This window comes from Sphaerodactylus townsendi, linkage group LG08 (assembly GCF_021028975.2).
Source record: "Sphaerodactylus townsendi isolate TG3544 linkage group LG08, MPM_Stown_v2.3, whole genome shotgun sequence".
NCBI lineage: Eukaryota > Metazoa > Chordata > Lepidosauria > Squamata > Sphaerodactylidae > Sphaerodactylus > Sphaerodactylus townsendi.
In genome coordinates, this window is record NC_059432.1 from 63,241,088 (window position 1) to 63,252,401 (window position 11,314).

Here is an 11,314-nt window from a genome sequence, read left to right on the forward strand (position 1 = left end):
GATACAGCTTTGACAAAGACTTCTAGATCATGCTTGTCAGTGCAAATGACTATGCTTGATAGTCAAACAGAATCTGGTGCTACCAAGGAGCCGAGTCACTGCATACTAGTCACTGCATGCTCAGTTCTGATCCAGAAACTCACTCCAATAAACAATTCAATTAACCTTGCCGGGGCTGCTGTGTTAAAAGCTGGATGGTTACGTAATTCCTGGCAAGTGTGGTCTGCATATATTTTGCTGGCTCTGCTCACAACAGCATTCCACATGGTCAAATAGTTGCTGTTAATGCAGGACTGACTGGCTTGCTTGGATTGTGTCATGATTGGGAAGGTTGTGTAACATTAGATCAACCACATTTTAAATGCTTTTGCTGCCTCTTTTTGTAAGTTTTTTAAAAATTTCTATGAGGTAGATGGCAGATGGAGGGAATGGGAGAGGGGTAGCTACAGGAGGGCTGTATAATTACATGCACATACAAAAAAGTTGCAACACAATTTTTAGTGTTTGATAAAAAGGAGATTTTTCTGGCGTATTTGAAAGTATTGCTTGCAATTTCAGCAATGGCATTGGAATTAGAACAGGAATGGTTGCCCATCAGAGTTAAAAGGCCAATACATGCAAGAGATGAAAGCTGAGAAATTTCTATGCAATGTTCAGAAGTATTCAAAATAAGCACAGTGACTCCTCTCAGTCTGGTGATAATGCAGCTTCCCTTGTTTCATAAAATCTATGAGAAACAAGCATCATTATCCTAGATGAGCTATGGAGGTACTGAAAATTTCACTGACAACAAATGGTGTTGGTGACAGCAACTTATGATTTGTCGCTTTCACTTTGGGGACTCAGCAATGATAGTCTGTCTATCCTGGACACGATCCTTCTACCTCAAATGTCTTGGGTGACAGGCCTTTACATGCTTACAGACCGACCCCTAACTTAACGCAACAAATCCAGATGCCAGCTCTGACCTCATATCCTCTCAGCGACACTGCTGTTAAACCTAATAGCGTCAGACAATTATTGGAGGTTCTTTTACCAAATCATCCTCCAATATGACACTGGCAGTAATCTGCGAACAATGTTTTTTTTTTCTATAGAAGCTAGTCTGTACACAAAAGGATGTAGATACAAATTGGACATAAAAATTGGCAGCATTCAGAAACTAATGGGAGAAGACTGTAATAATCCAGGACATCTTTACTGGAGCTTAGATATGGACAAATTGGCAGGTGATATTAACATAACACAAGGAGACTGTATTATCACCAGTTATGGCTGTTGCAAATATCACTGTTATAAATTTGGTATAAATTTCCCAGTCTGGTATAAATTTGAATTTTACACAGAAATGTTACCGACTGTCTCTCTTGTATTTCAGGTTCTTTTAACCCCTCCATTCAATAGTAGGGTTGATAATTACATGGAGAAAAACATTTCCTGTCCCTTTAATAGTAGTTTGATGGGATTTTGATCTGAACTGGATAGTCCAGGCTAGTCAGAGCTTGTTAGGTCATGGAAGCTCAGTGGGTTAATGCTGATTACCATTTAGATGGGTGACTACAAAGGAAGTCCAGGGTCATGCCACAGAGGCAAGGCAATGGCAAACTACCTCTGAATGTCTCTTGCCCTGAAAACCCTATGGGTTGGCCATAAATCGACTGTGTCTTGATGGCGGTTTCCATTACCAATGACATGGTAGTTACATTTGATGGTTTTGAACAGGCAATGGGCTGTCCAATTTGTGGGAGAAACAAAGGGGCACAGAGATGGCCTCAAGTGACAAGTAAACATCAGTTCCAGGCTAAAATCTGGACATAAAATCCATGTATCAGGTGACACTCTAGAATTTCAAAACCATAGAGTTGGTGGGGGGAACAGAATCAGTCACAAAGTGCTGATATCATTTCCTCCCTTGTTGAGCCTCTAGAACAGGGGTAGGGAACCTGCGGCTCTCCAGATGTTCAGGAACTACAATTCCCATCAGCCCCTACCAGCATGGCCAATTGGCCATGCTGACAGAGGCTGATGGGAATTGTAGTTCCTGAACATCTGGAGAGCCGCAGGTTCCCTACCCCTGCTCTAGAACTTCCAGAGGTGCTAGGTGACTTCTCAGACAGAAGTCTTGCACATCACATACTGCTTAGTCATTTTAACTGGAAATGCCAGGGATTGAACCTGGGACCCTCCACATGCCAATCAGAGACTTTTCTGTGGTGCCACAATCTTTTTCCTAGCATGTTTGATTTTCCTTAAAAGCAGCCATGAGATAAGGATTGGCAGTTCCCCAATTGAAAAAAAAAATTTCCCAGCCTCTTACTAGCTCCAGTAAAAGATGGTGGGAGAGATAAGGAAATCTTGGTTAGTAATAAACTAAGGATCAAAATCAATATGACAGGGAGGGAGGATTTCTGAGTACTTCCTCTAATCTGCCCATTCACACATAAGAAATGGGACTGTCTATATATTAAAATGGAGTGCAAAGGTGAGAAGGATTAAACTTTGCCCTCTTCCAAACTGTATATTACTGTGCTTTCTTGCCCAAAACATTGTTCTTTGAACTACATCACTTCGGATAGCAGATCTGCTCAGGAGAAAATAATGCTTGTGCTATCTCAGCTACCGCAGGAGGCTTCAACTACCTCAGGGGGCAAGATTCACATAGAATCATGGAAGAGACCCCAAGGGCCAATGCAGGAACACAAAATCTGCAAAGTTTCAAGAGATCCAAGATGAATGAGGATTAAAACACAAGCAATTTATTCCATGAATAACTCCACAATAACAGGCAATGCCTACAGCTGCACTAATCAAATACAGGACACTGACTGCCAATTACAGTTCAACTATGGCAGCTGTTTTGAGTCAATACACTACACACAATCAAAGCACTCCTGTCAGATGGCCACCTAGCCACTCTTTGAAATCCTCCAAAGAAGGAGACGCCATCATACTTCGAGGTAGTGCATGCCATTGTCAAACAGCCCTTACTGCCAGGAAGTTTTTCCTGATGTTAAAGTGGAATCTCTTTTCCTTCACCTTGAACCCATGACTCCTGGTCCAAGTCTCTGGAGCAGCAGAAAACAAGCTTGCTCCCTCACCAACATGACATCCCTTCAAATGCCTAAACATGGCTATCATGTCACCTCTTAACCTTCTCTTACCAAACTAAACATACCCAGCTCCCTAAGTCTCTCCTCGTAGGGCATGGATTCCAGAACTTTCACCAATTTAGTTGTCCTCCTCTAGACCCGTTCCAGCTTGCCAATATCTTTCTTGAATTGCCGTGCCCAGAACTGTAGTTCTGGGTGGGGGAGCACATGGGGAGTTGACAAGGCATTATAACAGCATATGTCAATAGTCACTCGCATATCTACAAGATGTGTTGACAAAGTTGACAAAACTTTGTCAATGCTGTGCTCCAGGAAGGTGTTGGTGTAACAACAGCCAGGAGCAACAACACTGTCCTGGAGGGGAATGTGGTGAAGCCAGGGACATTGCAAGAGTTGTATGACCCCCCAAGCTGCCACAGCTCAAGGGACACCCCCCCCCAAAAAAAAACCTTTTGGAAACCACAGCATAGCCCAGAAGTGCCCATAAAATAGAAAAGGCAACCCCCCACTTACAGGTGTGTCCTGGTACAGGACAGGATGCAGGTTGTAGCCACAGGTAATCACCCCCTCCCTAGTGGAGTCCAATCCCCCTTCTATACACTCAGTCATAATCCTCCCAGTATTCCATAAACCTCAGCCAGCACACCCCATGGTTTAGTAGGGAGGACATTTGCAATGGGACTCTGTCTCTGAGGTTTCTGCCATGGACACTTAGAGTGTACAGGGTTGCACAGAGAGAGCACTTGGCACCCCTGAGAGAATACTGTGCATTACCATCAAGAGGGAGAACAAAGTCCATGCTGTGCAGCAGCTAGCACATTTCATTCCAGAACACTTACAGGTACACCATCTCCAGGGATCCACAGCAAAGGGGTAACCACATGCTGACAGGGGAGTAGGGAGGGAAAGTCCTGCCCCCCCCCTTTCCCCATCCCTTTTGCACAAGCCCAGGCACTGCCTTGACAATGCTGGCTCCCACATCTCAGCCAGGCCCATTCAGCAGCAAAAGCATGTCATGGAATGGGGCACACTTCCCAGAATGCGTACTTAGAAGAGCTGCCTATGAAAGGGGGTGGGGGTGGGGTGGAAGGACTCTGTCAGCCCCATGCTGGACTGTTAGCACATTCCTATGCCAGGTCACCCCAGGAGGCACACAAGAGCACAACTGTGGCTTGGGGTTAGGGGTGCTGGTGGGAACTGCCCACTATGCTCTGTGGATCATCTGGCCAAGCAACCATGGGGCCAATTTAGGGTTGCCAGGTTCCTGTTATGGTGGGGAATTCCATGCTTTGGGGCCCCACCCCCAGTGCCAATCAGCTGGCTCGTCAAGAACTTTTTTGCTGTCAAGTCACCGCTGACTTATGGCACCCCCTGGTAGGGTTTTCAAGACAAAAGACATTCAGAGGTGGTTTGTCATTGTCTGAGTCTGCCTCACATGCATGGTATACCGTGGTGGTCACCCATCCAAATACTTGCAAGGGTCAACTCTGCTTAGCTTCTGAGATCTCATGAGATTAGACTAGCCTGCACAGAGCAAGTGGTGGGAGACTTGCTTCTTCCATAGAGTTCTTTGTCCAAATACCAGAGGGTCCCCACATCCCCAGTAATGATGTCACTTCCAGTACACACCAGAAATAATCACTTGTCATTGGCAATGCAGGCCTAGACCAGAATTCCTGCCAGTATGTTCCCCCAGCCCCACTTCTACCCCCACACCCTAGGGATTGCCAGGGAGTACCTGGTAATCAGTGACCCATTCCCTACTGGATTGGAACCTAGGCAGCACTGTAGCAGCACATGGGATCATTTGGTGTAATTTAGATGTCTACCTTATGTTCCTTGAGGGGGGGTCCCTTGGCTACTAGACCCTCCATTGTTGTGAAAGCACCTACCATGGAAGTAGTGGGCATGGGGCTTGTACTGTATGCCATTACTACAAATGTTTCTGTTTGGCTTCTCTGCAAGTGATAGTTCAACAGAGAGACCTTGGAGCCTGGCTGGTGCAGCTCCTACTCAGACTATACTTGTCAGTGGCCAGATCATCTGGGTCAAGATATAGAGCAATCCCAGTTCTGGGCTGACTAAAGATGGACGAAAACATGTTTTAACTAGTTCTCCAGAATGAATACTGGATTGCAGAATAATCCTCAGACACTTCACTGATCCAGAAAGGACCAGCTGAACTCCATGAAACATGGACATGCAATACCACCCCAAGACCCCAGTCTTCCCTACAGTGGACAGGAGAATATTTCATCCCCTTTTCTTTCCCACTCTGCTCAGACCAATCAATGGAATCAAACGGACTGAGGGGAAGAAAAGAATCTGGGGCAATTTAACAACCAACTGAAAAAGAGGAGTTGGGTTTTGGGGGGCAAGCAAGGAGAGGGACAGGAGGTATTCTGAGTAGGGAGGGAGTCCAGTAGGGATTTTAAATAATTATTTAGACAAGGAGAGTTTGGGTACGATTCCTATATAAAAACAGTGAAGTATTAAAACTTGTCTGGTTATTGTTTCAGATTCTTAAAGCACTAACTTTATAGCCAGGAAGCACAAAACACCTACCAACCTGAGTAACTTGTGCACCTAATATACTGGAGTAGGAAGGCAGTAATTGGTTATATAACTCCAGCACAGTTTTATAAAAAAGAGTTTTCATAAAGTTCTAAATATAAAAACTCAGGCTACAAAAATATGTTTACAAAAAATGAGAGAAAGACAAAATAGTCATGTGCTAAAAAGCACTGGCAAGTGAACAAGCTTACATAGATAAGTAAACAAGGAAAAATACAGCAACACAGCACAGAGTACAATCATACAGCATAAGGACAAGGAGCAAAAGGGAGAGGAAAAAGGGAGAAGAGAAGAGGTAAGGAGCATGGAGGCTACACCATAATATGCAGCATTGAAGGTCACCCTCAATGAACTAATTAACTACCCAGCTGCCCTGCATTAACATACAGCAACCAAATGGTGCAACTATCTTACTCTTGAAATTACTTATGCAAGGGATGCCAGATATTCGAACAAGTTTTTTTGGGGTAGTCAAGTCACATTTGACTTTTAGTGACCCCTCATGGAGTTTTCAAGGCAAGAAACATTTAAAGGCGGTTTGCCGTTGCCTGCCTCTGTGTAGTGATTCTTGACTTCCTTGGTGGTCTCCTATCCAAATACTACCCAGAGAACTGATGAGATTGGGCTAGCATGGGATAGTCAGGTCAGAATAAATGTCGCGCCAACCAAGTTAATCAACTTAAGACTGTTAGTTACACCTGACTCCTGTGTTCTCAACAGCACATGTTCCCCATGGCAAACCCTATTGGAAAAGGGCTTCTGACTCATGTCTGCTGGGATCTCTGGTTAAAGATTAAGGAATCCTGTTTGTAAAAATACAAATAAAACAGATTCACGTTGTCTTAAATTCATAGAGTTGATGGTGCGCGTGGTGAAGTGGTTCACAACCCTCTGGACTTGTTCATAGCTTTAAAAGGGGCTTGGACAGATTTATGGAGGAGAAGTTGATCTATGGCTACCAATCTTGATCCTCCTTAATCTGAGATTGCAAATGCCTTAGCAGACCAGGTGCTCGGGAGCAGCAGCAGCAGCAGGCCATTGCTTTCACATCTTGCATGTGAGCTCCCAAAGGCACCTGGTGGGCCACTGCGAGTAGCAGAGTGCTGGACTAGATGGACTCTGGTCTGATCCAGCAGGCTAGTTCTTATGTTCTTATGGTTAAAAAAAATGCCGAAAAGTGAAAGACCTGAATTAAAGTCTGTGACATTCCCTGCCATAATCACCTCCCTTTTGACAGGATTCAGTTTCAACTTGTTCATTCTTAGCTATTTATCTACTGCAGCTAGGCATTGGCTCAGGGCAATACCACAAAACACAGTATAGCTATAACAGTATGTACTAAGACTCACCAAAAAGCTATACTGCAGCTACTATATCAAAACCAAGCAGTTTAGATGTAATATAATTATATAAAATAAAAATAATATAAAATAAAATAATATAAAAATAATAAATAATAAAAAGGTGCAACCCAAATAGCCACAATGCTTGACATCTCTTAAATACTTGTTAAGTACTTGTTAGACTCCCATCTTTTCAGCAAAGAGCTGTACTTCATATCAAATATAATGTCTCCTTAAAGCAGTGGTTCTCAATCTTCCTAATGCCGCGACCCTTTAATAAAGTTCCTCATGTTGTGGTGACCCCCAACCATAACATTTATCCATTTTACAGATGGAGAACACTGATGCAGAGAGTCTTAGGCGACCCCTGCGAAGGGGTCGTTTGACCCCCAAAGGGGTCCCAACCCCCAGGTTGAGAACCACTGCCTTAAAGGAACTGCATAGCGTTGATTCAGCCCACAATTGCTGTCTCCTCTGAGAGTTGTCATGCCGAAAGACACTCTGCGGGATCTATGATGGCATTTGCTTGTCTGCAAATAACAAATCCCCAAAAAACTCTAGGTCCATGGTGGTGAACCTATGGCACTCCTATGGAACCTATGGCACCCCAGGGGCTGATGGGAATTGTAGTCCATGAACATCTGGAGTGCCATAGGTTCGCCACCACTGTTCTAGGTAAATACAGCTGGGTTTCCAAGTTTCAGGAGGACAGGAGTTTATCCCCTGACAAAACAGAAACTTTTGTTATCTGGAAAACCTGTCTATTTAATGTTTGAGCTGTCTTGTTGTAGGACTATTTATTGCTTTACCAACTGTGTTACTGTGAGTTCACCCTGATTTCTTGCGCTTGGTTTAACAAGTGTTCTAGAATTCCATTAGAGGCAAGCATTGTTGTTATTTGGGTTGCCCCTTATTTATTTTAGAATATTAAATCTACACTGCTTGTTTTGAGATAATAGCTGCAGTATTATTTTTTGGTTGGTCTTAGTACATATTGGCTAAGGTCAGCCACACCTGTGTCAGGTAGGCAAGACAGAGAAATGTAGAACTGAGTGTCATCAGCATATTAATACCACCTAACTCTAAAATTACGAGGGGTTTATCCCGAGGGATTTACATACTGACTGAATGGCAGGAGAGATAAAATTGAGCCTTGTGAGAGACATGTAGTTGTGTAATTGGTGTGAAGACATGGGTGTATAAGAAACAGCCAACAAAGACGAGCTTCCCTTTAAGGCCCTCCATCCTGTATTAGTAATGTATTTAGTAAAGTGTGAAAGAATCCTATTACTTTTTGATGGGGGGAGGGAGATAATCTAACTGCCAGGTGATGATGTGTAACTTTTGACTCTGCTGAAGAATTTTGATTTAAAATGTGGGCTGGTAACTCCCCCTAGTGGCCATATGAAGCTATATACGGATTTATTTTATTTTATTTGTTGTTAAGTCAAGTCACAGCTGACTTATGAGACCACACAGGGTTTTCAAGGCAAGAGATGTTCAGGGGTGGTTTGCTGTTGCCTGAGTCACAACTCTGGTGTTTCTAGGTGGTCTCCCTTCCAAATACTAGTCAAAGCCAATCCTATTTAGCTTCTGAGATCAGGGTGTCCTGGGCTATGGATTAACAATTAAATATTACTCTTCCCACTACATAATGCAAGTAAAAAGGTATCACAAAAGCTGCCATCTGAAGAGGTTTGAAAATGAGAAACACCTAATAGTGAAATCGTAATAGTGTATTAGATGTCGGAATGTTACTTTATTGAAATACACCTCCCTTACACTGAAGATACCCTTTGCCTTTATGACACATCCCTTCTTTCATATATTTCTTAGTATGAAAAAAATTCCCTGAAATATAAAACAGACAGCAAGCCAGGATATCATAAAGCGTCTAGAAGAACCAATTTCAGCATGGAAAAATAGCTTAAAACAACCAACACAAAATGTAAAATACTATATGAAGAAATAGAACAAAACAGAAAATAATACCCATTGCTTTTTATCAGAAATAATTGTGGTATTTTTATGTGACAATTTTAATCCTTACATTTTTCAGAAGGGTAGCTATGTACTCATTGAGGTCTGGGCTGGACAATGTCAGAGTGCCAGTGTGGCAGGGTCACACTTTTGCCAAAACCAAAGCTCCAAGAAAACTACTATGACAAGGAGAAAGCTTAGCTAGAAGCCTGTTATTCACCATCACTTGAATTCTGGACTTCAGAATCATCTGAAAAAGCACCACCAGGTGCTGCTTCTTCATGGGGAGAGAGAGGCTGGTGAGGGGGCCAAGTGGCTACTAGCCAGTCAAGAGGTAAGTTGACCAGAGACCTCAGCTCGTGCTCTCTCTGCTGCATGCAGCGTATGGTCCTCCAGTAGGCAAGGGGCAGCAAGCATTGCTGACAGAGATGCTTGGCAAGGGTGACACTAAAGTAAATGGTGGTGCACTGGTGGAAACCCAAAAATGTTCTGAGTAAGTGTAGGAAGACCAGCTGGCATTTACTTCTCCATCTTGTGGCTGAGGATGCTTTGGGTCTGGGTTCTGCAGAGAATCCCAGGCTGGACACTGTAACTTGTGCCACTGCAACTTGTGCCGACATCTCCTCCAGAAATGCCAGTATTTTGCAGGTCACTTCTCATGCAATGTGAAGGACACCCATCTGCTGATTGAGAAGCTGGTGCTGACACAGACATGCCAGAGACCACCCCTTTGGTGGCAACAGCTCTTGCTGGAATGCCAACTATGCCATGTTTGACCATTTGGTGAAGCAGGAGGGAGCTCTCATCACCTTGTTCTGTGAGGCTGAGGTGGTGCAGAAAGAGAGCCAGCTCAACCTGGACAAGTGGTTGACTTTCAGACAGTGAAGACCCTTAAGCCCTTCAAGGACTATACACAGCTGCTCTCATCTGACACAGCAGTGTTGGCTCTGGTCATTCCCATGATCCAAATTGCTTGTAAGAACTTGGCAGTTCTGGAGTCAGCTGAAGGACATGCAGATTTGCTTTCAGCCAGAGGCATAGCTACCATGGGGACATCCGGGGACAAATGTCCAGGGCGCCCACCATTGGGGCGCAGAAAAATTTGGGCTCATTTCTAATTTTGGGGGGTATTTTTAGTGTTTTTATATTGTCAGCCAGCAGGAGATGTAGTTTTTAGGCTAGCCACTAGCAGCTCTGAAATTTCAGGCTATCATCAGGTGACACTCCTAATGATACCAGCCAGGTTTGGTGAATTTTGGTCCAGGGGGTCCAAAGTTATGGACCCCCAAAGGAGGTGCCCCATTGTTTCCAAAGGGAGCTAATGATAGATGCAGCTACCCTTTTGAGGGTCCATAACTTTGGACCCCCTGAACCAAACCTGGGTGGAATCATCAGGAGAGTCTCCTGAAGGTAGCCTAAAAGTTTGGTACTGTTAGCTTAAACATTTGGTACTGTTAGCTCCCCTGACAGGCACCTTCAAATTTTCCCCAGGTTCTCTCTTTAAATCCACCCCCTTTGGAGTGGATTTAAAGGGAGAATCTGGGCTCCCTAGATTAAAAAAACATTGAAAGTATTGTCGAAGGCTTTCATGGCTGGATTCAACTGGTTGTTGTGGGTTTTACAGGCTGTGTGGCCGTGGTCTGGTAGATCTTGTTCCTACCGTTTCGCCTGCATCTGTGGCTGGCATCTTCAGAGGTGTATCACAGAGAGAAGTCAGTTATAACAGAAGTCTGGACACAGTGTATAACAGACTTCTCTCTGTGATACACCTCTGAAGATGCCAGCCACAGATGCAGGCAAAACGTTAGGAACAAGATCTACCAGACCAGGGCCATGCAGCCTGGAAACCCACAACAACCAACACTGAAAGTGATGGTGTTTGGGGTGGAGGCTGGGAATCTACCCTGAAACAGCATCACTTCCAATGTTGTTTAAACTAGGGAGTCCAGGTTCTCCCTTTAAGATGGATTTAAAAGGAGAATCTGGGCTCTCTAGTCTAAACAACATTGAAAGTGATGCTATTTTGGGGTGGATTCTCCCTTTAAGGTGGATTTGAAAGGAGAATCTGGGCTCTCTAGTTTAAACAACAGTAAAAGTTACGCTGTTTCAGGGTGGATTCCCCCTTTCAAAAAATAGCATCACTTTCAATGTTGTTTAAACTAGGGAGCCCTGGGTGTGTTCAGATTTGTGTGTTGGGGCATGTTCTATAATGTGATGGTGACTTTGCGATGACCTGGTGCAAAAAACATTGTTTGGTCGTGGTGGGGGAGGGTGGCCGCCCATATGGGGGTGGGGGGTGGCGCGCAA